Raw genomic sequence first — 27,245 nt, forward strand, 5'->3', positions numbered from 1 at the left:
GCACACTAGGACGTTTGCTTTTGAAAGAGTGTTTGAGGAGGGGCTTGGAGTGGGTTTGTCTTTGTGAATTTGGGGAAGGGGAAATTTTGATTTGGTTTGTATTATATTCTGCTGCCTGTTGTTGTATGTAAGGAGGTGGGGATGAATGACCTGTTTGGTTCTTAAAGGTTGTATAATGTATATTTAATTGACGGCAAGGTGCTAAGAGCCTGCAATAGGAATTCTCTTGTGTATCTTGTTTAAATCTAAATAAATAAATCAGAGTTATTTGATTTACAGGGGGGATGCGGTGCACTTGGTGCATTTCATGTAAACTCTCCTTTTAAAAAAAATCCAATCTAACAAGATTTAAATTATACACATTTTTCCCCTTCTAAAATGTTTTAGCACCCTAAAATACATGTATACTTTGAAAAGATTCTCCTGTTTTATGCTATTAAATGTTAAAGTGTGATCTATTACTTTTATATAGTAAACTACAAGAGCAAATTTTTTGTAGCACCTTGCATGGGGATTTAACTGTGCAACTCTCATTAATGCTAATGGATATTGTGTAGTTAAATTACACTGCACTGAAAATTCTATATACCCTTAAGTGTCCTTATGTTTTTGAACTGGGAAGGAGCTGTGCTGGAGGGTGCGGGGGATGTTGGTTAAGGGCAGGCTTAGTTTAGATATAAAGCCTGATTCTGATGTGCCTAAATAACTCTACTCGTGTGAGTACTCCAACTGAAGTACAAACATCCAGGGTAGAAAAGGAATAGTAAATTAAATGGCATCAGTCAACCTAAATAAGGAGACTATTATCTCTCAGTGGGACTACTCACATAAGTAGTTACTTGTAACACTTTGCACTAAAGGCCGTTTTGTTTCTATAATTGCACTTTCCATAGTTTGCACTAAAGGCCATTTCTGTAATTCTCAGATATGGATTTATGAAATATGGGAGCAGAAGGGCAAGTTAGTCCTAAATTTGTCTGAACATGGCTATTTAAATTGCTAATCCTTTACTAACCTTTCTAATTGTTTGGGTTTTTTTCGGGGGGAGAGGGAATGTGGGATATTTTATTATTTACATCACATTTGAAACCAAATTGCGCACATGCAGTCCTACTGCTTTCATTAACTGAGGTCAGAGAGAGGTGCCTAAATTGTCCTGTCCTTTTGGTATGGGATGAGGAAAAGCATTTTCTGCATTCCTATTAATGCTTTGAAATTAAATGAGTATAGAGCTCTTATACTGTGGAAATCAGATTTCATGCAGGAACCACTTCGATTTGGATGCAGCAGTATTGCTTTTGATTCCAATTCCAATTAAGTACAGGCTGTTTCCTAGCTATTTAAAGGCATCAAATGAAATTAAAATATACATTTTTTCCCCAGAAGTGGCACCTTAAATACTTGTTGTTGAGTATGTACTGTAAGAACTTAATTTAAAAGCCTGTTTTAGCCTGGAATATCCATCAAGATCCCAGAAAAAGAAGTGTAGGTATCTGGGTTAAAAATTACCTTGATCTATTGGGTATGTATAGTACATAGTGCAGATACCCACTGATATGGATAATGGTTCCATTAAGAGTAATAGTTGGCTTGTGTGAGGCTTTGTTAACATGTCTCTAGCTGTGCAATAATTGTAAGCTCTAATGAAGCAGAACCACGGAGTAAAACACAGAGCCAAATCCTGTTTGTAGTGCCTAGGTGCATGTTGGGGGATGCAAGGTGGGAAGGGCAAAAGAGAGAGCAGAGATGGCATTTGTATAGACACACACACACACACACACACACACACACACAAGTGTATCAGCAGAAAGTGCAACCTAGAAATCTAGAAAATGCTTAACAGGGAGCCCAGCCGATGCATTTGGAACACCATGAGCTCAGGTGTCTGGTATGGGCATTCTCAGGCTCCCAACCTCCCACATGTGGCCGGTTATGCACATTTATGTGCTAGAGAGAGTGTGGAGAGGGAGCAAACAGCTCCTTTTCAGATCAGCTGGAAGATGCCCCCCATCACAGATCCTCTCCCTCTTCTGCCTGTGTTTCAGCAGGATAACTCAAATGCAGCTGGTACCATTCCATTCTTTACCCACCCACGTAATGACCACTTTGCAAATGGCTGAGACTTTGTCCCATATTTGAAGGTGGGAAATTTAAGAGAAATTTGACACCTTCCCCATACTGGACATAAACCCCATGAAACTTGTTCAGTGTTCTGTTATGAAAATCTCCTCGCACTTGGTGACCTTAAATATGATGTCTGCGCAGCAGGTTATTTCTTTTGTAATTAGTCACAGAGAATATGGAGGGGGATCATTTCCAGCAGTGGATTAAAGTAGACTCCATGAATTTGTGAATCCGGGTCCTGGCCTAGATTGGGCCTATGGAACCACAAATTTTGGATCCAAGAATTCATGGGCTAGAAGAAGCCGCCAGGGAGTCATGGAGTCCTCCACAGTGACTAGGGAGCAGTACGTACCGCTGGCAGTGAGCCACGCCTTTCAGTAGCACTTTGAGTTGTGGTGTGAGGCCTTCTCTTTAGACTGGCTCCAGCCGCTATTTTGCTTAATTCACCCCTGGTAGTTCCTTTTAACTGGCATCAGCTAGTATCTTGCTGAGATCAATGAAAGCACATTACAAGTGAAAATGATTTATCTGTAGTAATTTCATTAACTTCATTAAGCTCTTATAGCCATGTGGTGACATCAGAAGTCAAAACATTGCAGCTTGGTGAAACTAAAACTACAGAAGAAAATGCTATAGAAAACTCCAGTCTGTTGGGGCACCTTGATGATAAAGTGAGAGAACTGAAATAATTATAGCCACTAAGAAGATGACGCCTCTCATGATTCTCTGTGGCTGCCAGAATGAATAGTTCTTTCTAGTTTATCTCATGTCCCTGTATCTTAATTAAAAAAAATACAGAATAGCTTATTTATGTGCTTTCATATATTTTTGTTTGCCTTATTTAATAATGGATGACTCTGGCATGAAATTCACATATGGGGCTTTGCTGCCATTCATAAACCATTTCAGCAGCGGTTCTGCAGAGTCCCTTGAGTGAAGTAAAACTTTATCTCCAATCCATGGCCACTTATTATCCTCTGTTGTAAACTAAGTGTTTCAGTGCAGGTAGTTTTTAACTCACTTCATTGGAGTTTAAGGCTAGATGCTGCATTCTCAAGGAACCCAAGTCACAAAAACGTTATTCCAGGTTGTGTCTTCATTAGATCTCAAGACAAATAGGGTCATGCCTGTTCACTGCCTGAGGGGGAAACCATCATGGAAAACCCTGTTGATTCTAGAAACAGTTTTGGTATAACTCAGTAGCTGGCATTCTTCCCTTAAATCAGTATACACTAATGTTCCAGCACTGTGCTTTTAAAGGTTCTGGACCAAATCATCAGCTGGTGTAAATCTGCAAAGTTCCATTTAAATCTTTTGGATGAGATGAAGACTGAGGTCCCAAACTGTTGTCACTATAAATCCTAGGGCATTTTGCCAAGGTTAAGGGATACTAGATTAGGTCTCGATAAATTTTCAATTCAGATTATAATGTCTTGCCCAACTAAATTCAAACTACCAGTGAACACTATATTATATTTTTCCTGCACTAAATTGTTGCATATTGTTTCCAAAGGATAGGTGGCTACATTTCAGTAGTGGGTGAATTGATTCCCATATATGTATGATGTAGAAACACTTACATTCAAGGATATGAATTAAATGCTCCAAAATCTAGAAAGATGAAATGTAAGGTTTAATGTATAGCCTCTTACTGCAGTGTGATCACGGGTTCTTAGACACACTTTTTTTTTTTAAACAAACTCGTGTATGCGCTCACATTCCTAAACTCTAATATGACTAAACAATTTAAAGAGAACTGTGACTGATGCATCCGATGAAGTGAGCTGTAGCTCATGAAAGCTCATGCTCAAATAAATTGGTTAGTCTCTAAGGTGCCACAAGTACTCCTTTTCTTTTTGCGAATACAGACTAACACGGCCGCTACTCTGAAACCTGTAACTATTAATAACTCCTTCTATTTAGCAGCCATCCTACTTTCAGTTCTTCCAAACCAGGCAAGAGTGTACCCTCTTGGGTTTTGCTCATCTTTGAAGATATATGTAGCAGAGCAGGATTTGAAGTACCTGAGTTCTAGTCCTCCCTGATGAGAGGAATTTGTAGCATTTGGATTTTCTCTCTTCTAAGGCCTTTGGTATTCAGATTGGTGCCAGCTGAGACTGTGGCTGCCTACCATAAATCTAGCTGGTAAGGTGGCTTTGCAGCTAAATTCCTGGCACTACAGGAAAATTTGTCTATTAACAATAAATGATCTAGCAAAAATATTTTTAAATAAGTTCTATTTTGACTTAATATGTTTTGATAGGGAAGCAGCCCTGGCTAGCATGCCATGTTCTCTGGTTCTGGTTAACTCAGGGAAATAAAGGCAATGGTATGTGATTTATTAGTGGCAGTGGACTTACTATCTGCCCTTCTTTGGGCTAATCAATGTATAGGGTCTTTAACCTCTAAAAGGGAATTTTTAGTTTGTGGTTCATAGAACCATAGAATCACTGGATAATTCTGTTTGAATTCGCCAAACAAAATGTTTTAAAATCTTGAAGAGCTGCCATTTCCAGCTGCAAAGGGTGAGTTACAAGAACTTGAAGATTCTTTGAAAAGGAATTTGAACATAGTTTTTTTTTATGTAATTATGGGTGGGGCTGGTAGCACCACCTGTTGTTAAGATTGCCCAGCACCTCCCATTATAAGACTATGTTTTAAGCATCTTATAATTTTGCCAAACTTTAGCTGTTGGGCGGTAATTTTCCAAGCTGGGTGTCAGCCCCAGGCTGAATTATTTTTGAAAATTTAAATTAAAATGGTCCAGCCATTTCTGAGAAATATGCTAGGGAAAAATAAACTGTTTCAGTTGCTAAATTCTGGCCACCTTTTTTTGAAAACATCAAACACCCACATACTTTGGAGCAGGGACTTGAAATTTGGTGCAGAGCTGCACTTTGCATCAGGGATGATGTCTTTTGCCATCCCTTTGAAAATCCTCCCAAAATTGTCCAAGTAAAGCCTCTGAAGACTCAGTTTACACACACTCAGTATAGACTTCTTAAATTTTAGCACCTAAATTCCCCAAAGATTCAGCTGCACTGAGCAGGGTCCATCCTGGGGCTAAGCAGGACTTCCCTGCAATTTCAGTTCTGGGCTGCTGCCCCTGCTGGGCCCAGTTGGAAAGAGAAGGAAGGTTCCTGATTTGAATACACGGGGATAAAAGTTGGACCTGGGGGGAAGAAGGACAGATCTGTTGAGGAGCCAGGTCTGATGGGAAACTGGGACTCACTGGGCAAAGGGACTGGGACAAGGAGCTGGGGGTGGGATGATGACATTGGACAAGGAGACTAGAAGGAAGATTGGGATAGGAGCATGTGGAGAGGCAATTGGAGGAAGGAAGGGTATGGGGGAGAAAGACTGATCAGATAAGGAGCCAGGAAGCGTGGATCTAGCACTGGACTGGGCAAGGAGATGTAGATTGGGCCTGGGAGTCTAGATGTGGGATGAGAAACCTGAGGAGTAGAGACTGGGCTTGGTTAGGTGAGGAGAATGGAACTGAGACAGAGAGCCAGGGCATGGAGAAGAGAAAGAATGTTACTGGAACAGGTTGGAGGTGATGGAGCAAAAAGAGTCAGACTTGGGTGGTGGTAGAGAAACAAGCTGAAGGGTTTGTGCCCACTAGAGAATGCTCTCCTCCAAAGGCTGGATGGAACCCAAGATCCCTGTGTTTCACCATTCCTCTGCTGTCAGCAAATATCTGTGAAACCCACTGGCAAAGTGCCCCATCCTTCTCTAGTGCTGGTCCACATAGAGGATAATGACCTACTAGTGCTATCAATTGCTCTGTTAGCTCAAGAGGCAGAGGCTGTGTGGTGGATCTAAAGGCTCCAATCCTGCTGATGACCCATGTTGGTATCCATATGATACCGTGTGATGGAACAGCTGATTTTTTTTTCAGATCTTTTAAAAGCCTAGGAAACAGCACCCAAAAAAGACCATGTTAAAAGAACATTGTTAAGGTTGCAAAGTCAAGTACTCAAAAGTTGGGAAATGCCAGAATTAAGGGTGCACAGGCCCTCTTGCACATATCCATTATGAGACCATCTTTAATTCCTTTATCACATACTATTTTACCACAGGACTCCTGCCTCATTCAGTGCACCGGACAAACCTGCTCAGGAGATGAAACAGTATTGTGTATTGAAAGAGGCTATTTTTCTCTGAGTGATTGTTATAAGTATGTGCATCTTGTACACCGGTGACTGAGATTTTTCTCTAGTGGTACTCAAGGGGTGGCCACGCATTTGTCCTGCCTCTCCTTGTGCCTGGAGCCAGGGATATAAAGGGTGGAGCTGATACACCCCTCCTTCATTTGCTTCTTTCTGCCTGTGGTCAGTTGCAGCACTTTGCTGAACTTTAGTACAGTCTTTGTCTTTAAAAATGTGTATATACCTGATTGGTTGATACTGGGGCACTCCAGTCAACATCCATGGAATCCTTCATCTGTTCAGCTGCTTAGGCCTGATAATAAACAGGGAAGACTCCATCCTATCACTACTTTAAAGAATAGAGTTTATGAACACTGTCCTAGATTCAACTTTGGCCAAGGTATATCTGCCAGAAGCCAGATTTCTGGATCTCTAGACCTTTGTGCAACCTCTGAAGAAGTAGCCACAACCAGAAAATGGCACTGCCTCAGGATCCTGTGGCACATGGGCACTTGCAATATGCCAGGCTCCATTCCTGGTTCATGCGGGCATGGCTAAGATCAGTCTTCTGTCTACGTATACAGATGGAAACGCTTCTTGCCACAATTGACAGCTTGCCGTGATGTGTCTCTTATGCAGTCTTCAGTCCAGGAGATTTTGGACTATCCTTTGCATCTGAAAGAGTCAGGTCTGGCAATCAGTTTGATTAAGGTGCACGTGGCTGCAATTTCAGCATTTCACCCTCATAATGACTGTTTTCACTAATCCCATGGCAACCAGGTTCCTAAATGGATTGGACAGGCTTTTCCAACCAATTTGGGATCCAGTCCTACCTTGGGACTTGAATTTAGTTTTGTCAGCACTTATAGCACTTCCTTAGCCTCTTGCTCAATGTTACATCTTTTGGCTAAGGTGGCCTTGAGAGTAGCCATCGCTGCTGTGAGAAGACTAGGGCAATTGAATGCTCTGATAACCGATATTCCTTATACAGTATTCTACAAGGATCGGTGCAGCTTAGTCCTTTCGCTTCATTTCTATCCAAAGTAGTGTCTGACTTCCATCTCAGTCAACCAATATAGTAACGGTCTTTTTCTAAAGCTGCATGCTCATGAAGCTGAACAAAAGCTGCATATGCTAGATATGCATCGAGCTCTGACTTTTTCCCTGGACAGAACAAAGCCCTTTTTTTGTTTCTTCTCAACTCTTTGCTTCCTACGTGGAGAGAATGAGAGGTACTCCTGTGACAAAACAGACTTTCTAAATGGATTACTAGCTGTGTATCCATGTGTTTACATTGTTAAAGGTCTGATGTCGACTGAAAAATTGCCAGTGGATTCAACTAGAGCAGTGGTTCTCAACCAGGAGTTCACATGCCCTGGGGTACACAGAGGTCTTCCAGGGGGTACATCAACTTATCTAGATATTTGCCTAGTTTTACAACAGGCTGCAGAAAAAGCACAAGCTAAGTCAGTACAAACTAAAATGTCACACAGACAACAACTTGTTTATACTGTTCTATATGCTATACACTGAAATGTAAGTACAATGTTTATATTCCAATTGATTTATTCTATAATTATTTGGTAAAAATGAGAAAGTCAGCAATTTTTCAGTAACCGTGTGCTGTGACCCTTTTTTGTATTTTTATGTCTGATTTTGTAAGCAAGTAGTTTTTCAGTGAGGTGAAACCTGGGGGTACACAAGAAATCAGACTCCTGAAAGGGGTACAGCTTACCTCCTTATAACTGTTCTTTGAGATGTGTTGCATATGGTCCATTCCACAACCTATCCTCTTTCCCCAATGCTTCAGTTTATCCCTATGAGATTCCTGTAAGAAGGAACTGAAGGCAGGGTGCTGCAACTCCTCCCGTTGTACCCCTCTGCTCCAAGGACAAGGGGAGGCAGTGTGCATGTGTAGCTGCCCCATGGATGTTGCGAGGGAGAGACTCCAGCACCAGTGCATGAGACATGCACACACCTACACTGGAGTGAATGTATGCGACACATCACAAAGAACAACAGTTAGGATGAGAAAGTAAGTAACTGTTTTTGTCTCTTAGATCCTTGCTTCATTTCTTGCACAAGCTAGGAAGATGTGCACTGAGAGAGGCAGAAGATTGCAGGAAGAGAAAGGATGGTCTCGTGGTTAAGGTAGTTGAAAGCTGCCCTGGAGAACAGGATTCTCTACCTGCCTTGGCCACAGAGTTCCTGTGAGATGCTGGGCAAGTCATTTAAACCAGACTTTTCAGAGGTGGTCACTAATTGTGTGTTCCATCCAGAACCCAGAAAAATGAGGGAAGACCTGGGGTCTGATTTGCAGAAGTGCTGAGCAATTCACAACTGTAACGGAAGTCAATGGGAGCTGTGACATGCACAAATAAAGTGCTATATAATGCTAAATTCTCTGAAAAGTCAGGCCCTAAGCATCTGGTATTGGACACTCAAAGATAGTGGATACCTTTGACCTTAGTCTCTCTGTGCCTCAGCTCCCCATCTATAAGATGAAAATAATAGCACCCCCTCACCTAACAGGTGGTGTGAAGAGACATTAATTAATATTTGGGAAGCACTCAGATACTATAGTGATGAGCACTTATAGAAAAGCCCATGAGGCAAATAATAACTCTGCCTTCATAGCAGAGTTTGTATAGTGTGCAGTAAAGTAAGGCCTCGGGCCACACACTAAACAATGAGGAGAGAGAACGCTATTGAATAGCTGCTCTTTAAGTGAGCACCATCCATTCCATGCACTGCATGACATAGGAGTCCTGTGGAAAAAATAGTATGTTATCATGTAATTTAAAAGCTGAGGCCTAATGTATATGCAGATGGGGGCTGAATTAGGGTTGAATGGGCAATCTTAATTCTGGCAATTCCTAACTTTTAATGCTTGACTTTGCAACCTTAATGTTCTTTTACCATAGTTTTTTGTACGCTCATTTTCCTATGCTGTAATTTGGCCCCTTGTGTGTATGCACTGTGATACACTTAGCTCTCAGTAGCTACTAGAGTTGAAGTTGTACTACACTTTCCAACAGCAGGTGAAATGCCTCTGTTTTTGTCCCCCAACAATAAGGCCATTGTAATGAAACCCCTACAGGAAAAGAATATGGTTGTGACAGGACTAGTAATGTTTACTTCGCTTCTGAAATGAGTGGCAGTGAGTGTAACACAGGTGACATTGAGAGTTTGACATGGTGGATCATTTAAAAATAGTCTAATCACTGCCATCATATCCAGGCCATTACCTAAGCCCTCTCTGCTTATCCGTTAGGTTTCAGAAATGATTGCCCAATTTCACAGCTTTTTAATAAGGATTTTGTTGCTGATATGTTCTTTGAATCATGGCATTTTCTCATGGACATTTTCAACCTTGCTTCCAATGTTTCACAAAGCCAAAATAGAAAAGGAGTACTTGTGGCATTTTAAAGGCTAAAGCTTATGCTCAAATACATTTGTTAGTCTCTAAGGTGCCACAAGTCCTCCTTTTCTTTTTGCAAATACAGACTAACATGGCTGCTACTCTGAAAGCAAAAATAGGCATTTTTACACAGGGTTAGCTTCTGCTTTTTTTTTTTTTTTTTTTAAGGCAAAAGCAAGATTGTTTTGTTCTGCTGTGGGAAAATATCTGGGGTGATTAATGTTTTCTTTCATTTTTTTTAAAGTGGGCAAAATGTATTTTGAAGTAGAGATAACAAACTTACTAAGTGGTTCTCCCCATAAGAAATGTAGTAAAGAAAAGAACTGGCCGGTGGTAGATTCATATAAAATCATTTCATAGACTTCAGTTTTAGTGTGGTATGTTTAGAAATCTGGGGAGAGATATCAGAAGCAAGAGCTAAAAGCCTTCATCAGTGGAACTTTCATACAGGCATTCAGAATGCCATTGTACTCATCATAATTACGAGCAGTGGTGGATTACTGCATGGGGCCCCCAGAAAAATCGCTCCCCACCACGGCCCCAGGGCTGAAGGAGCTCTCGCTTCTCACTGTGGCCCCATGGCCACAGAGCTTCTCTGGTCTTGGGGGCCATAGCAAGGGGGAGGCAGAAAGGAGCAAGAGGGGCAGAACGAGGCATGGCTGTGGTTGGAATGGGGCGGGCCCGTGGGGGAAGGGGCGGAATGGAGGTGGGGCTGTATGCAGAAGGGAGGGGTGGGGCCAAGATTCTGGTGCCACACGTCCCCACTTGCTCTGGCCCAGGGCCCCAGAAGATCTTAATCCACCTCTGATACAAGAGTGCATATAGCAAGAGGCTTGCTAAATAAAGTACTGGTAATTCTTCTGAATGAAATGTATCAACTAAGGAAGGAAAATATTTGGGGACAAATGTTCCTTCTTAATACTGTTGCAAGGCCATTAACGTCAAACTCTGCTTTCAATTAAACAGATACCCCACATCCTGTTTTCATTGGAATGGTATTATGTGAAAACAACTCTTACTGGCTCATTCTTATGGAGAGTAGTGACTAGATCACTATTTGTGTATGATGTGATACACAACTTGCGTAGGATGTCTTCCTTTCATAGCCTTTTCTCCTGAACACTGTTTGTTTTTGATTTATGCTAACTGCAGAAGCATGCCTACCTGAGGCTCTGTTGCATGGATCTACAAAGGGATTTGTGCATTGCAACACTCCGGCTATGCCCACACTGCACTTTCATCAGTAAAACTTTTGTCGATCAGAGTTGTGACTGCTGACAAAGCGACTGCCTCTGGTCGAGGGTGGTTTTATTTTCTCAACAGGAGAGCTCTCTCTTGGCAACACTGCTGTAGCGGTACAGCTGTGTCGCTGTAAGGTGCGGGGTGTAGACATAGCCACAGTATTGCACACAACTTTTAGGTGCCTATAAAATCACAGGAACAACAGTGTGATGCACAAAGCCTGAGCTGGTTGCAAGCCCCCCTCTACAATGAATGGGGCGAGATAGGTGCTTTAGAATACAATCCACAAAATCCAGCACGCTAGGTGGAGAGACACTAGCCAATGAGGGTTTGTTGATGAGAGGAGTGTCCTGAACTCCTTCCCCTCTCACAAAGATAGGCACCACCCTGAAGCCTGGACTTCCCTGCTTATCTCTATTTGTGATCCACTAACTCTGGGAAGTAGGTGCACCTCACCTAACTGTCCTGCAGGGCTTGATCCTGGAGGCGTGCTCAGAGCCTACCTAACTTCCAACAAAATGGTTGGGGTGGGGGCCGGGGCAGGAGACAGAACCTTCTTTAAATCCTTTTGCCCTGTGGCAAGGGTACTTTACCCAGAACGTGGGAGACCACCAGTTGAGCGAACAGGAGTGGCTAACGGGAGTTTTGTGAGGGAGTTTAGAGGCAGAGTGTAAAGGGGCATTAGCTATACATCATTTTTTAAATGGAAAGCCAGAAACACCCCCTGATAAAAATAAAACATCAACAAAGCTGCAGGAGTAAAAAGAATGCAGGTAGAAGTCCAGCAACAGAGTGGGGGCTATCCAGTTCATTGCACCCAATGCAGCATGTATGATTACCTACGCTATGGGTAGGCGGTATATGGTGTGTATTCGGTGCAAGGAGCTCCTGGCCCTCAGAGACCATGTGTGGGCTCTGGAGACCAGTGTGTCTGAACTGGAGGAGCTAAGGAAGACATAGAGGTACATAGATGAGACTTTCCGGGACACATTAAAATGGTCCCACCCCCAGTCTGACAGCCTCTGTGCTGTTGAGGAGGATGAAATTCTCAGGGAAGGAGAACATCCAACTGGAGCAGAGGAAAACAATCCCATAGTTGGGACCCCCCTTCCAGATAATGTTATGGTATCCTCTCATAGGATACCTCTCTGGGGGAGGGAACTCCAGTTATTGGGAAGAGACAGGTGTAGGGAGGAGGGGTATAGATTTATTAGGAACTGGGGAAACTTTTGGGAAAAGGGGAGCCTATACAGGAAGGATTGGTTCCACCTAAACCAAAATGGAACCAGTTTGCTGGCACTTAAAATTAAAAAGGTCGTAGAGCAGTTTTTAAACTAAGGGGTGGGAGAAAGCCAACAGGTGCAAAGGAGCAGGTGGTTTGGATGGAGACATCTCTTAGGGGAGGATCTATTAATGGAGATTCTCTATGTCCTAGTCAGAAGGAGAGCATGGAAGATGGTAAAATATGGGTAGGATCTGATGCGAAACAGTCAAATGAAAGAGGCCCATTCAGTTACATCATGTAATGGCAGACAATTAAAAAGTGACAAGTTTTTAAAGTGCTTATATACCAATGCTAGAAGTCTAAATAATAAAATGAGTGAACTAGAGTGCCTTGTATTAAATAAGGATATTGATATACTAGGCATCACAGAAACTTGGTGGAAAGAGGATAGTCAATGGGACCCAGTAATACCAGGATACAAAATATATTGGAAGGACAGAACAGGTCGTGCTGGTGGGGGAGTGGCACTATATGTGAAAGAAAGCGTAGAATCAAATGAAGTAAAAATCTTAAATGAACCAAACTGTACCATAGAATCTCTATGGATAGGAATGCCATGCTCTGATAACAAAGAATATAGCTGTAGGGATTTATTACAGACTACCTGCACCAGGATGGTGATAGTGACTGTGAAATGCTTAGGGAGATTAGAGAGGCTATAAAAATAAAAAACTCAATAACAATGAGGGATTTCAACTATTCCCATATTGACTGGGAACATGTCATGCCAGGATGGGATGCAGAGATAAAGTTTCTTGACACTGTAAATGACTGCTTCTTGGATCAACTAGTCCTGGAACCCACAAGAGGAGAGGCAATTCTTGATTTAGTCCTAAGTGGAGCACAGGATCTGGTCCAAGAGGTGAATATAGCTGGACCGTTTGGTAATAGTGACTGTAATATAATTAAATTTACCATCCCTGTGGCGGGGAAAACACCACAGCAGCCCAACACTGTAATATTTAGTTTCAGAAACGGGGACTACATAAAAATGAGAGAGAGAGTTATACACAAATTAAAAGGTACAGTGCCAAAAGTGAAATCCCTTCAAGCTGCATGGAAACTTTTTAAAGACACCATAATAGAGGCTCAACTTAAACGTGTACCCCAAATTAAAAAACATAGTAAGAGAACCAAAAAAGTGCCTCCATGGCTAGCCAGCAAAGTAAAAGAATCAGTGTGAGACAAAAAGTGGGAGTTAAATTCTAGTGAGGAAAATAGAAAGGAGCATAAGCTCTGGCAAATTAAGTGTAAAAATATAATTAAGAAGGCCAAAAAAGAATTTGAAGAACTACTAGCCAAAGACTCAAAACAAAATAGCAAAGTAAGTACATCAGAAGCAGGAAGTCTGCTAAACAACCAGTGGGGCCACTGGATGATGAGATGCTAAAGGAGTACTCAAGGACGATAAGGCTATTAAGGTGGGAAACTAAACGAATTCTTGCATCGGTCTTCACAGCTGAGGATGTGAGGGAGATTCCCAAACCTGAGCCATTCTTTTTAGGTGACAAATCTGAGGAACTGTCCCAGATTGAGGTGTTGCAAGCTGAATTAACAGTTGCAGCTATCCCTCATAACCCAACACTAATTTTATTGGGGACCGACTTTTTTTAATGTGGCTCAGGCTGTCCCAGGGTCTGTCAGCAACACGGAGGGATCTTGTGCTGAAACCCCAGAGGGAAAGAGTAGTCACAGAAACTGCTGGGGAAATGGGAGAGTATCTCTTTAATTCCTCTGCAGCATTGGAACACTCTCTGCTGACAAGGGTTGGGGCGGTTGAGGCCTGCTCTTACCTGGAGACCAAAGACCGTCTCTTCTCCAGAGGGGAAGGGAATGTTGCTCCTATCTGAAATGTCCCTGTTTATGTATCCAAGGATTGCATTAGCCCTTTTAGCCACAACCCTGGGACTTCACATCCAACTGATTATTTGCCACAATGCCCAAATCTTTTCCAGAGGCACTGCTTCCCAGGATAGTCTCCCCCATCCAGTAAGTATGGCCTACACTTTTTCATCCTAGATGTATACATTTAAATTTAGCTGTATTAAAATGCCTATCAGTAAAAAGATAATTGAATCACATTCTAGCATATAATTGTTTGTTTTTCTGAGCTTTGCATCATGTGCTGGCTAAATAAATACCCCTTACAGTAGGTTGGAAGAAGGTGGGACTCCTCTTGCATACAGAGTATATTAAGTATCAGATACTGTGAAATTATACACTCCGGACAAAAATAGTTGAAGGACAGGGAGGGGAGAAGGAGGAAAAGAGAGTGGAATAGCAAGTTATTGGCAGCTTGTTTATTTGTCAAGCAACTGATAATATCAGGAGAGAAAATAGGAAAGAAGTCATTGGGCAAACTGTGGGATTTCACACTGTACAAAGCTCTCCTTCTGATGATTTCTCATCACAAAAATAAAAGGAGTACTAAGCCTCTTCCCTTTCCTTCAAGCTGTAATCACTATTAAGTAACAACTTATCTGTTGCCTTTTTTGACTTGGGGGGGAGCTGATTACAGCAGGTGTGTACTTAAAAATCTGATTCTAGCCGCATCTAGCTAATGCTTAACATAGGGAATCTCTCTGAAACCTGTAATATTTCCAAAAGCAAAATGGGCTTTGTACTGTGCCAACTGGTTCCTGCCCAGTATGTGCTGCTGGGACAATGTTCTCTCTTCAGGCCACTATAGTTTTCCTAAGAACTATGGATGAAAGCCACTTCTCTTGCACATTCATCATGCCGAATGCAGCCCTGCTGTTACTGTAACCATATGGGACAGCTCCTTCTGGTCCTTGCTATTCAACGGAGAGTCTTGAGTACATGATGTCTCCAGAATTCACTGCGATACCTCTCTTTAGAGGCTGACTGTGTAATTCCCTCTCGTGGGTTGATCTGTATGAAACACCCAAAAGATCTCCCCTAAGATCTTAACTAAGACTCTGTTTATTAGAAATAGACAGAGAAGACATAGCACATGAAACGGAATGAAAGCCAGCTCAAATTTAAGTCAGTAAAACAAAACTGTACAGGTGTAAGTGTTCATAGGGAGGATAGAAAAAGAATTTTTTTCACAGCTTCAGCATTCTGTGTTAGTCGCTTGTCGTCTGTCAAAACGTCTGATCATCACTCCCTCGCTGAGCAGCTGGAGTTCAGTCCGACCCTGAGGTGAGCTTCAATGACCCCCTGCACTTTCAGAGCAATTCTTCCAGTACGGCGTGAAGTATCAGTAAAGGAAAAATGTTACCTTTCATTTCAGCATTGACTGTGTCTGCCTAGGGCTGTAATGTTTGCTCAAGTGCTCTTAGCATGGGAAGCAGAGTAATCTCCCATTTCTTGGGCAAACAGGCTTGTTTGATTCAGCTGTCTCAATACCCAATCGTGTGTTTCAGTTTCATTAGTTGAAATAACAAAGGATTATAAAACCCTTAGATGAAAATAATACAGTAGAGGCAAAGAAGCCTGACTTCTGTCACAGCTCCCAGTGAGCTCCCCTTTCTAGCCCCCACCACCCCATAAGGGGAATCCAAGCCTCTGCGCTCTGGATCCCCTGGGTTGTGTTAAGCTTCTGGCACCTCAGCAGACTGCAGCATTGTTTCTTCCCTTGGCCTCTCTGTCATGCTTCCTGGGCACAGACTCCTGTCTGCCAATGGAAATGGGGCTCCACCACCCACTTACCCTAGGCTCCGACCACAGCACTGGCCCCTGAGATACCCCACTTCCTTAAACACAGCCCTTTCTCAGAACTCTACCCTAAAGGTGTGAAGCTTCTGGTTTTTGGTTTAATTCTCTCAGGGGCACACACTAGTTGTAAAGCACTCAGCATGCATGCACAGACACACTTTGCACAGTTTAACACCTTTATCCTTTTTTACACTTACTCATGTGAAGTACAGGAGAGTACAGATCATAAAAACCAGTTAACATGCGTGTCCCTGCCTGAGTTTCCTCCCCACTCCAGGGCATTCTTTAGGCTGAGGTCTGAATTCCTTGTATTGTCCAGTGTCCTTGGGGAAAATTAGGACTCAGGAAAGTGGGTAGGGCCCCCGCCTCACGAGGCTGCTACATGATGGATGACCTGTCTCTCCTGTAGCCCTTTACCCAGCTTCTGCTCTTGCCATCTCTTGCCCCACACTTCCTCTTCCTGTCTGGCTCCCCCAGTTCCTGTGTTTTTCTTTAGCTAAAACCTTCTGGTCACCTAGTCTTTTTTTTTGTTCCACTCCTGGCAAGTTTCCATTTCTCCTACCTTCCTGCCTGCATTCAGAAGAATCAGCTAAACTAGAATTCCAAGACTTGAGCTTCTTTTTTAGCATAACTTTTGTGTGGCTAAAGTACTGTTAATCTTAGTTCCCTTTATATGTGTCTAGTGTGTACATGCTACAGACCCCTCAGCAATGGTGGATCCACATACATACAGGCATTCGGGGTTCAGCAGTTTCTCATTATACAACTACACAATATCAATCAGCATTTACAAGTTGTACAGATGTAGCTCCATCTCAGTTTCTATAAAGGGAAATCATGGCTTTCCAATCTACTTTAGAATACTTTAAGAATGTCAACAAACTAGTGGATAAAGGAGAACCAGCTGATATTCAAACTTTCAAAAAGTTTTTGTCATAGCCTCTAGCAAGCTATGAAGGAAACTAATCACAGAACGGTTAAATCCAAGACTGCAATCCCAAATGCTTACACAGGTGCAACATTATTCATATGAATTCTCCCATCAGTCTCAGTGAGACTACTTTCTTTGGACTAAATATGTGAATAAAATTGCACATGCATTCAGGTGTTTGCAGGATGATGGCCTAAGAATTTATTCATAGAAATTATATGACAAATAACTTTAATTAAAGAATGAATTCTGGAAAATCATGATCTGTTCATGGACAATTCATGAACAAACAAGCAAAAAGTAAAATTTGTCCAATACATTGTTCAGAAAGAATTAATCTATCAGCTTTACTCTTAATTTTCCTATGTAGCATCAGCCTTAATTTCAAAACATGTATTAATTTATGTATTCTAATTAAATCTAGTTAATATCAAATTACCGATACTTTTATCTTGGACAACCACTGATTTTATTTTCTGCCACAGTTATGTCTGTAACACTATTTCCATGTATCTGTTGTGCTATGCTTTGCTTAGATATTTCATATGCTGGACAATTCAGATACTACAAAAGACTCTACACATTGCAGTAGGAGGAATTTGCCCTTTTTCCTCTTTCACATTCACAACTGCCAGTTTTGCGAAGCTAAAATTAGATCTCATTTGGAGAGTTTGGAAACATTCCCAAACAAAAAGGGATTTTTCCTCTCATTCATATTTCCATGTAAATTTATCTTTTTGTTCAATTTTATTTATAAACTCTTGCAAACGAGTTTATAATGAACACACTGATAGACTCTTAAATTATAACATCGATGCCCTAGCAGGCAGGCACTGCTATAATCAAACTAATTAAAAGGCCAAGTAAAAGATGGGAATCTGCATATGAAAAGGAACATCATTTTCCTGATGGAGGTTTTACTGTCCTTTTACATTTGCATACACCCTGTAGTGTATAACCACCATTTGAAGATGAACTACTTAAAACAGGAGAAGGGTTTTTTTCCCCTTATCTCTTTAAACCAAAGCAATATTTCAAGGATGGACCTGTGCCTTTCAAAGTTTGTTCTTTGAAGAACTGAAACACTTTCGTTTATCCAGAACAGCAGATGCACAACACACTTGGGGACAAATGAGATGAGTTAGTTGTGTACTGAATTTTTAATAATGTTTTCCTGGTAAAGACTTCTGAAAGAACTTTTGAAGATTGCAAACTAACACGGCAATAAGCAGTTGCCTTCATTTCAGCCATGAACATGATTGAGCAGAAGGATCCATATTGGTTTCCATGTTCAGAAGTCACTGCAGGACATTCTATTCTTTGCAGTTTATATAATTACCAGAAAAGAAAAACACTGAAAGAAGACAAAAAGAAAAGGAGTACTTGTGGCACCTTAGAGACTAACCAATTTATTTGAGCATGAGCTTTCGTGAGCTACAGCTCACTTCATCAGACATCTGATGAAGTGAGCTGTAGCTCACGAAAGCTCATGCTCAAATAAATTGGTTAGTCTCTAAGGTGCCACAAGTACTCCTTTTCTTTTTGCGAATACAGACTAACACGGCTGTTACTCTGAAACCTGAAAGAAGACAGTGTATGATCACATACAAACGTGGTTTCCATCTTCAATTAAAAAATGTTATTACTATTTTAATTTGGACTCCAATTCCTCTTATAAAATCCCACTTTTGTTTTTGCAACTTGTATCCTTGTTATCAAATCCAGGAAGTCTAGGGGAGAAAATACTTTGGGATGCTCTCAAACTTCTGATGCAAATACAGGTCTGGGATATATGGGCTTTGAGTCATGGGTCAGCCTAATGCTTGGCCTATGAGGAATATAATGTTTAAAAGTAAAGAGAGGGGATGCTAGAGATTCTCCTCCCTCACCTTGAAAAAATTAGCTCAAAGATTTATGTCTGGTATGAAAATCACAGCCATGAGCTTTCACGCATGTGCTTCTCCTGACGTTTGAAACTCTCTTTCATAGTGCCTGGTCCAAGGAGGGGAAGCTAATGATCCAATGAGCAGACCAAATTCAGTGATGAATCCTGGTCACGTGCCACCTGAGGCATGTTGCACGTATGCTAAGAAGAAAATAGTGAGGGCATCTCCATAGGGCATGAAAATAGTTGTGTAATGCCCAGCACTGTACTATTTGCTCAGTGAGTACCTTTTTGTAAATATCACCTTGAACAAGCCTGTTATCGGAGGGTGACACTTCAAGAAAGTGACTCGAGCAACTGGTTATCTCTGAGTGACACCTGCAAGGCTGTAGTTTAGATTAGCCCTGCTAGAGTTACATACTCTCCATGTAAAAATTCTTCTTTTGCTGCATATGCTTAAGATACAAGCACTGAATAAGCCTTCTGAAAACTCTGAATTGTTTCACCTTGGAAGCCTTCCTCTAAAAGTACTCTCAAGAACATTGTAAATTTATCAGCATTTGTACAGTGAATTTTAGACATCACACCATCTCTCTTAGCTGTCAGCATAATTTCAAAAGATGGATGACTATTAAGACCTCAGAGTGCACAGAGCACTATTGAGAATCTACAGTTGCTCAGCTGAGGTTTGGTATATAATGCCTTCTTGCCACACTTTGGTTATCTAAAACACATTTTCTGGGGATCATTTAGAAACTGACTGTTAGTTCTTATATTAAACAAGTGAATGCTGCCCAGAAAAATCCAAGGTGTTTTAGGAAATTTAAAATATGACTTCCAGATGTTGCTTAGTTGAGTAATAACATAGCCTTGACTATGATTTTACAGGAAAATGAAATTTGTTTTGAATTCCCTGCTCTGTGGATACATTCTGTGACACTGAATTACATCTGCCATACCGTGAGGACACAGGCTCACTCCTGCCATGTCCTAGCACTTTGTGACACCAAATTCCCTTTGGGTGCCTCCATGTGGACTCACATTTTCGGAACACCTTGTTTATAACCTCTATCTGGTTAAAGCAACTGATGTCTTAAAATGGCTGTGCAGTCTATTTATGCACATGGACCCATTCATTGGGGATATTTCTATGACAGGAAGGAATAACTTGTCCAACAGCATGGAAGTACTGTATTAGCTCTGCAGTGTAGGGGGATGAGGGCATTATCTTTATACTAACGTTTTGCTGATAGCATTTTTGTATCAACCAGTGATTGAATACATCCTGGTATAACATTCAATGGTCCAAGAGTAAATATCTCATCATGACGATGAAGGTCTGTATACGTCACTGGACAGTATGTGATAGTTTTACATACCTTAAATTCTGATAACTAGAACTCTTGCTCTGCATTATATATGTTAAATATCTATCACACAGAAGAAATTAATAAAGTTTCTGATACTGATGTAAGAGCTCTTGAACCCAATGCAGACCAGGTGATTAAGTGAAAATCTCCTTATCCCATTACCAACCCCTGAACCAGCCATTCTCCTCTTTGTTTTGATGGTACAGATTTGTTGTGATAGTGTTTACTCAAATTTTAAAATGCAAACCTGGCTTGCAGTGTCATTATTATATTTGGACAAGATTTGTGTGTGCGTGTGCTAATTGTGCTTATTACATTGTTTCATTGATAAATGCACGGCAGCACCCTGCAGTGTGGTAGCATGTTATCACTTCTTCAAGTCAAGGTATGTTAAATTCAACAATTGCTGCTGTTAGGTTCTTAACGTGTTGCATGCCATGAACTATTAGGCAGCAAAATGTGCAGTAAAATACAGCGGATAGTACATTTGCATATAGTGATGCCTACAATAAACCCTGCTGCTAATCTGCTGCTAGAAAATGTATGATTTTTTCACAAGTTCGTGGTTGCACTGCACCGTTTGCATTTTAGGAACCAAATCACATGACGAGGTATTTATCCACCCAAAGGGCCAAATCCTGCTCATTTTAGTCATGTGAGTAGCCCCATTGTCTTCAGTCAGACTGTTCACATGAGCAAGATTTAGCTCAAACTTTGGTGCCAATGAACAATATACAAGTCAACAAAATTAATGTGCCTAATTAAAATGATCAAATTTTGTCTGCCTCTGCTCAGTCAGGTCTTTCTTACTGTGAAGAGATTTCTGTCTACGTTCAGATTGGAGTTAGACTGAGTTGACTTCATTTATGGTACCACAACCATGGGTGGAGTGGGGGAGTAAATACACTTGGTCGAGTCTGAGCCAGCTTTGTTCATAAATGTTTGAAAGGTACTGGAGGAGCTTCATTCAGTAACTTATGAACTGGATCCTTGCCCCTTCTGACTGTTAAAATCAAGTGGACAAGTGTTGGGTGCACATGTTTTAGATTGCTGAACCATAGCAGGGAACAGAGTCTGTCCATCACTAGGCTTGTTGAAGAGACCAGAGTTGGACACTTGCAATTGACAGTTGAGCTGGGTGAACACTAGTAATACAGTCAGCATTTGACATTTAAAATAACACTCTACATGAGGGATAATTCCTACCTTCTGGGGTGGCTTCACCATTTGTAATTTTAAACTGAAAATAATTGAGATGTGGAGGAGGAAATCAGGAGAGGAGGGAGAAAGTTCAGGGAAGATTCTTCTAACAAAAAAAAGGAATATATTTTTCCCATTTGAAATGTTGGTTTTGAATGTATTTAAACGTAAAGATTGGAATAAATCTCATTCAGTGTTGTGACAGCTCCCTTACTCTCCAGCAGTGTGGGCTGTCACACAAAAAAAATTAAATTTATGCCATATAAAACCCCCCACATCAAGTTACAATGCGGTCTGTTCTTCTAGCCACGCATGGAGGATTTGTATGCAGATCTCCTCTAGGAATGAGTGAATGCATGAATGAATGGGAGTCACCCAGATATTGTAAGGTTTCAGAGTAACAGCCGTGTTAGTCTGTATTCGCAAAAAGAAAAGGAGTACTTGTGGCACCTTAGAGACTAACCAAATTATTTGAGCATGAGCTTTCGTGAGCTACAGCTCACTTCATCGGATGCATACCGTGGAAACTGCAGCAGACTTTATATACACACAGAGAACATGAAACAATACCTCCTCCCACCCCACTGTCCTGCTGGTAATAGCTTATCTAAAGTGATCATCAAGTTGGGCCATTTCCAGCACAAATCCAGGTTTTCTCACCCTCCACCCCCCCACACACAAACTCACTCTCCTGCTGGTAATAGCCCATCCAAAGTGACAACTCTCCCTACAATGTGCATGATAATCAAGGTGGGCCATTTCCTGCACAAATCCAGGTTCTCTCACCCCCCTCCAAAAAACACACACACACAAACTCACTATCCTGCTGGTAATAGCTCATCCAAAGTGACCACTCTCCCTCCAGACATCTGATGAAGTGAGCTGTAGCTCACGAAAGCTCATGCTCAAATAAATTGGTTAGTCTCTAAGGTGCCACAAGTACTCCTTTTCTTTTTGCGAATACAGACTAACACGGCTGTTACTCTGAAACCTGAAAGAAGACAGTGTATGATCACATACAAACGTGGTTTCCATCTTCAATTAAAAAATGTTATTACTATTTTAATTTGGACTCCAATTCCTCTTATAAAATCCCACTTTTGTTTTTGCAACTTGTATCCTTGTTATCAAATCCAGGAAGTCTAGGGGAGAAAATACTTTGGGATGCTCTCAAACTTCTGATGCAAATACAGGTCTGGGATATATGGGCTTTGAGTCATGGGTCAGCCTAATGCTTGGCCTATGAGGAATATAATGTTTAAAAGTAAAGAGAGGGGATGCTAGAGATTCCCCTCCCTCACCTTGAAAAAATTAGCTCAAAGATTTATGTCTGGTATGAAAATCACAGCCATGAGCTTTCACGCATGTGCTTCTCCTGACGTTTGAAACTCTCTTTCATAGTGCCTGGTCCAAGGAGGGGAAGCTAATGATCCAATGAGCAGACCAAATTCAGTGATGAATCCTGGTCACGTGCCACCTGAGGCATGTTGCACGTATGCTAAGAAGAAAATAGTGAGGGCATCTCCATAGGGCATGAAAATAGTTGTGTAATGCCCAGCACTGTACTATTTGCTCAGTGAGTACCTTTTTGTAAATATCACCTTGAACAAGCCTGTTATCGGAGGGTGACACTTCAAGAAAGTGACTCGAGCAACTGGTTATCTCTGAGTGACACCTGCAAGGCTGTAGTTTAGATTAGCCCTGCTAGAGTTACATACTCTCCATGTAAAAATTCTTCTTTTGCTGCATATGCTTAAGATACAAGCACTGAATAAGCCTTCTGAAAACTCTGAATTGTTTCACCTTGGAAGCCTTCCTCTAAAAGTACTCTCAAGAACATTGTAAATTTATCAGCATTTGTACAGTGAATTTTAGACATCACACCATCTCTCTTAGCTGTCAGCATAATTTCAAAAGATGGATGACTATTAAGACCTCAGAGTGCACAGAGCACTATTGAGAATCTACAGTTGCTCAGCTGAGGTTTGGTATATAATGCCTTCTTGCCACACTTTGGTTATCTAAAACACATTTTCTGGGGATCATTTAGAAACTGACTGTTAGTTTGGTTAGGAACCAAATCACATGACGAGGTATTTATCCACCCAAAGGGCCAAATCCTGCTCATTTTAGTCATGTGAGTAGCCCCATTGTCTTCAGTCAGACTGTTCACATGAGCAAGATTTAGCTCAAACTTTGGTGCCAATGAACAATATACAAGTCAACAAAATTAATGTGCCTAATTAAAATGATCAAATTTTGTCTGCCTCTGCTCAGTCAGGTCTTTCTTACTGTGAAGAGATTTCTGTCTACGTTCAGATTGGAGTTAGACTGAGTTGACTTCATTTATGGTACCACAACCATGGGTGGAGTGGGGGAGTAAATACACTTGGTCGAGTCTGAGCCAGCTTTGTTCATAAATGTTTGAAAGGTACTGGAGGAGCTTCATTCAGTAACTTATGAACTGGATCCTTGCCCCTTCTGACTGTTAAAATCAAGTGGACAAGTGTTGGGTGCACATGTTTTAGATTGCTGAACCATAGCAGGGAACAGAGTCTGTCCATCACTAGGCTTGTTGAAGAGACCAGAGTTGGACACTTGCAATTGACAGTTGAGCTGGGTGAACACTAGTAATACAGTCAGCATTTGACATTTAAAATAACACTCTACATGAGGGATAATTCCTACCTTCTGGGGTGGCTTCACCATTTGTAATTTTAAACTGAAAATAATTGAGATGTGGAGGAGGAAATCAGGAGAGGAGGGAGAAAGTTCAGGGAAGATTCTTCTAACAAAAAAAAGGAATATATTTTTCCCATTTGAAATGTTGGTTTTGAATGTATTTAAACGTAAAGATTGGAATAAATCTCATTCAGTGTTGTGACAGCTCCCTTACTCTCCAGCAGTGTGGGCTGTCACACAAAAAAAATTAAATTTATGCCATATAAAACCCCCCACATCAAGTTACAATGCGGTCTGTTCTTCTAGCCACGCATGGAGGATTTGTATGCAGATCTCCTCTAGGAATGAGTGAATGCATGAATGAATGGGAGTCACCCAGATATTGTAAGGTTTCAGAGTAACAGCCGTGTTAGTCTGTATTCGCAAAAAGAAAAGGAGTACTTGTGGCACCTTAGAGACTAACCAAATTATTTGAGCATGAGCTTTCGTGAGCTACAGCTCACTTCATCGGATGCATACCGTGGAAACTGCAGCAGACTTTATATACACACAGAGAACATGAAACAATACCTCCTCCCACCCCACTGTCCTGCTGGTAATAGCTTATCTAAAGTGATCATCAAGTTGGGCCATTTCCAGCACAAATCCAGGTTTTCTCACCCTCCACCCCCCCACACACAAACTCACTCTCCTGCTGGTAATAGCCCATCCAAAGTGACAACTCTCCCTACAATGTGCATGATAATCAAGGTGGGCCATTTCCTGCACAAATCCAGGTTCTCTCACCCCCCTCCAAAAAACACACACACACAAACTCACTATCCTGCTGGTAATAGCTCATCCAAAGTGACCACTCTCCCTACAATGTGCATGATTATTAAGGATCTACAACCTATCCTAAAGGATGACCCAACACTCTCACAAATCTTGGGAGACAGGCCAGTCCTTGCCTACAGACAGCCCCGCAACCTGAAGCAAATACTCACCAACAACCACATACCACACAACAGAACCACTAACCTAGGAACTTATCCTTGCAACAAAGCCCATTGCCAACTGTGCCCACATATCTATTCAGGGGACACCATCACAGGGCCTAATAACATCAGCCACACTATCAGAGGATCGTTCACCTGCACATCCACCAATGTGATATATGCCATCATGTGCCAGCAATGCCCCTCTGCCATTTACATTGGTCAAACTGGACAGTCTCTACGTAAAAGAATAAATGGACACAAATAAGATGTCAAGAATTATAACATTCATAAACCAGTCGGAGAACACTTCAATCTCTCTGGTCATGCAATCACAGACATGAAGGTCGCTATCTTACAACAAAAAAACTTCAAATCCAGACTCCAGCGAGAAACTGCTGAATTGGAATTCATTTGCAAATTGGATACTATTAATTTAGGCTTAAATAGAGACTGGGAGTGGCTAAGTCATTATGCAAGGTAGCCTATTTCCCCTTGTTTTTTCCTACCCGCCCCCCCAGATGTTCTGGTTAAACTTGGATTTAAACTTGGAGAGTGGTCAGTTTGGATGAGCTATTGCCAGCAGGAGAGTGAGTTTGTGTGTGTCCCCGGGGGGAAAAAAAAAGGGGGGGGGTGAGAAAGCCTGGATTTGTGCTGGACATGGCCCACCTTGATTACCATGCGCATTGTAGGGAGAGTGGTCACTTTGGATGAGCTATTACCAGCAGGAGAGTGAGTTTGTGTGTGTATGGGGGAGGGGGAGTGAGAAAACCTGGATTTGTGCTGGAAATGGCCCACCTTGATTATCATACACATTGTAGGGAGAGTGGTCACTTTGGATGAGCTGTTACCAGCAGGAGAGTGAGTTAGTGTGTGTGTTTTTTGGAGGGGGGTGAGGGGGTGAGAGAACCTGGATTTGTGCAGGAAATGGCCCACCTTGATTATCATGCACATTGTAGGGAGAGTTGTCACTTTGGATGGGCTATTACCAGCAGGAGAGTGAGTTTGTGTGTGGGGGGGTGGAGGGTGAGAAAACCTGGATTTGTGCTGGAAATGGCCCAACTTGATGATCACTTTAGATAAGCTATTACCAGCAGGACAGTGGGGTGGGAGGAGGTATTGTTTCATGTTCTCTGTGTGTATATAAAGTCTGCTGCAGTTTCCACGGTATGCATCCGATGAAGTGAGCTGTAGCTCACGAAAGCTCATGCTCAAATAAATTGGTTAGTCTCTAAGGTGCCACAAGTACTCCTTTTCTTTTTTCCAGATATTGTAAATCCCTTGCACAAAAGTGGGGAAAAAGAGATTCCATATTAGTCCCTATAGCTGAGTGAATAATTCATAAGAAACATCATTAATCATAATTACTTTTATTTATCCTGCAGCAGTGCTTAGGAACCCCAGTTATGGACTGGCTCTCTATTTCACTAGGCCCTTTACAAACGCATAACAACAAGATAGTCTCTACCTCAAAGAGTCTGCAATATAAATATAAGACAGGCAACCAATGGATACAGACAGGAGGCAGACAGGAGGACTGCAGAAAAACACTGAGACAGTCCTGCCAGTGTGATAGCCAGTGATAACAGCAACTTACACTCTCTTGTTCTGTTCAAAATTATCTGGGTAGAGATTTTATTGTGTTTATTCACTGAAAAATATATCTGAATAAATAATCTCTAATAAAGATTCTTGTCCCACAGATAGTTGAGGAGCAGTTTGTTGCCAGTATTTGACATTCAGAATCAGATTGACAAGACACCTAAGTTACATGGTATGTTTCTTCTTTCTGTTCAGTTGAACTCTTGGACGTAAGTTTCCAGTGAGTATATTAACCATGTTGACGAGCGCTATCTGTAACACTCTGGTCACTGAAGTGGCTGCCGAACTGGGAAGACTGGCCACTTTATTGAAATTAATTAATCAGTTTCTGTAGGGGATTATTGACCCTTGGGCTAATGAGGCTATTGGAGAGGATATATTTGGGAGGAACAGGGTAGTAAAAAAGAGGTCATAGGGTGAGCTGGGAAGAGGAGAGAAAACCCTATGAAAGTCTTCTCTTCTTCCTGCACACCTGTGGCTGAAACTGAAGACTAAATAAACACCTAGTGAAAAGGAAATAGCCTGTGTGTGTTTGTGGCTAGGGAACTCACAGGATGCATGAAGGGACCCCCTTTGACACCATTAGAGATTAAAAATTCACTCTCTGTGAACATTCTGCAATATTTGCTAAAAATTCACCAACTTTTGCAGCTGCACAGCAGTGGGGATGGTACAAGAGCTTGGCATGGGCAGG

This window comes from Caretta caretta, chromosome 5 (genome assembly GCF_965140235.1).
Source record: "Caretta caretta isolate rCarCar2 chromosome 5, rCarCar1.hap1, whole genome shotgun sequence".
Taxonomy (NCBI): domain Eukaryota; kingdom Metazoa; phylum Chordata; order Testudines; family Cheloniidae; genus Caretta; species Caretta caretta.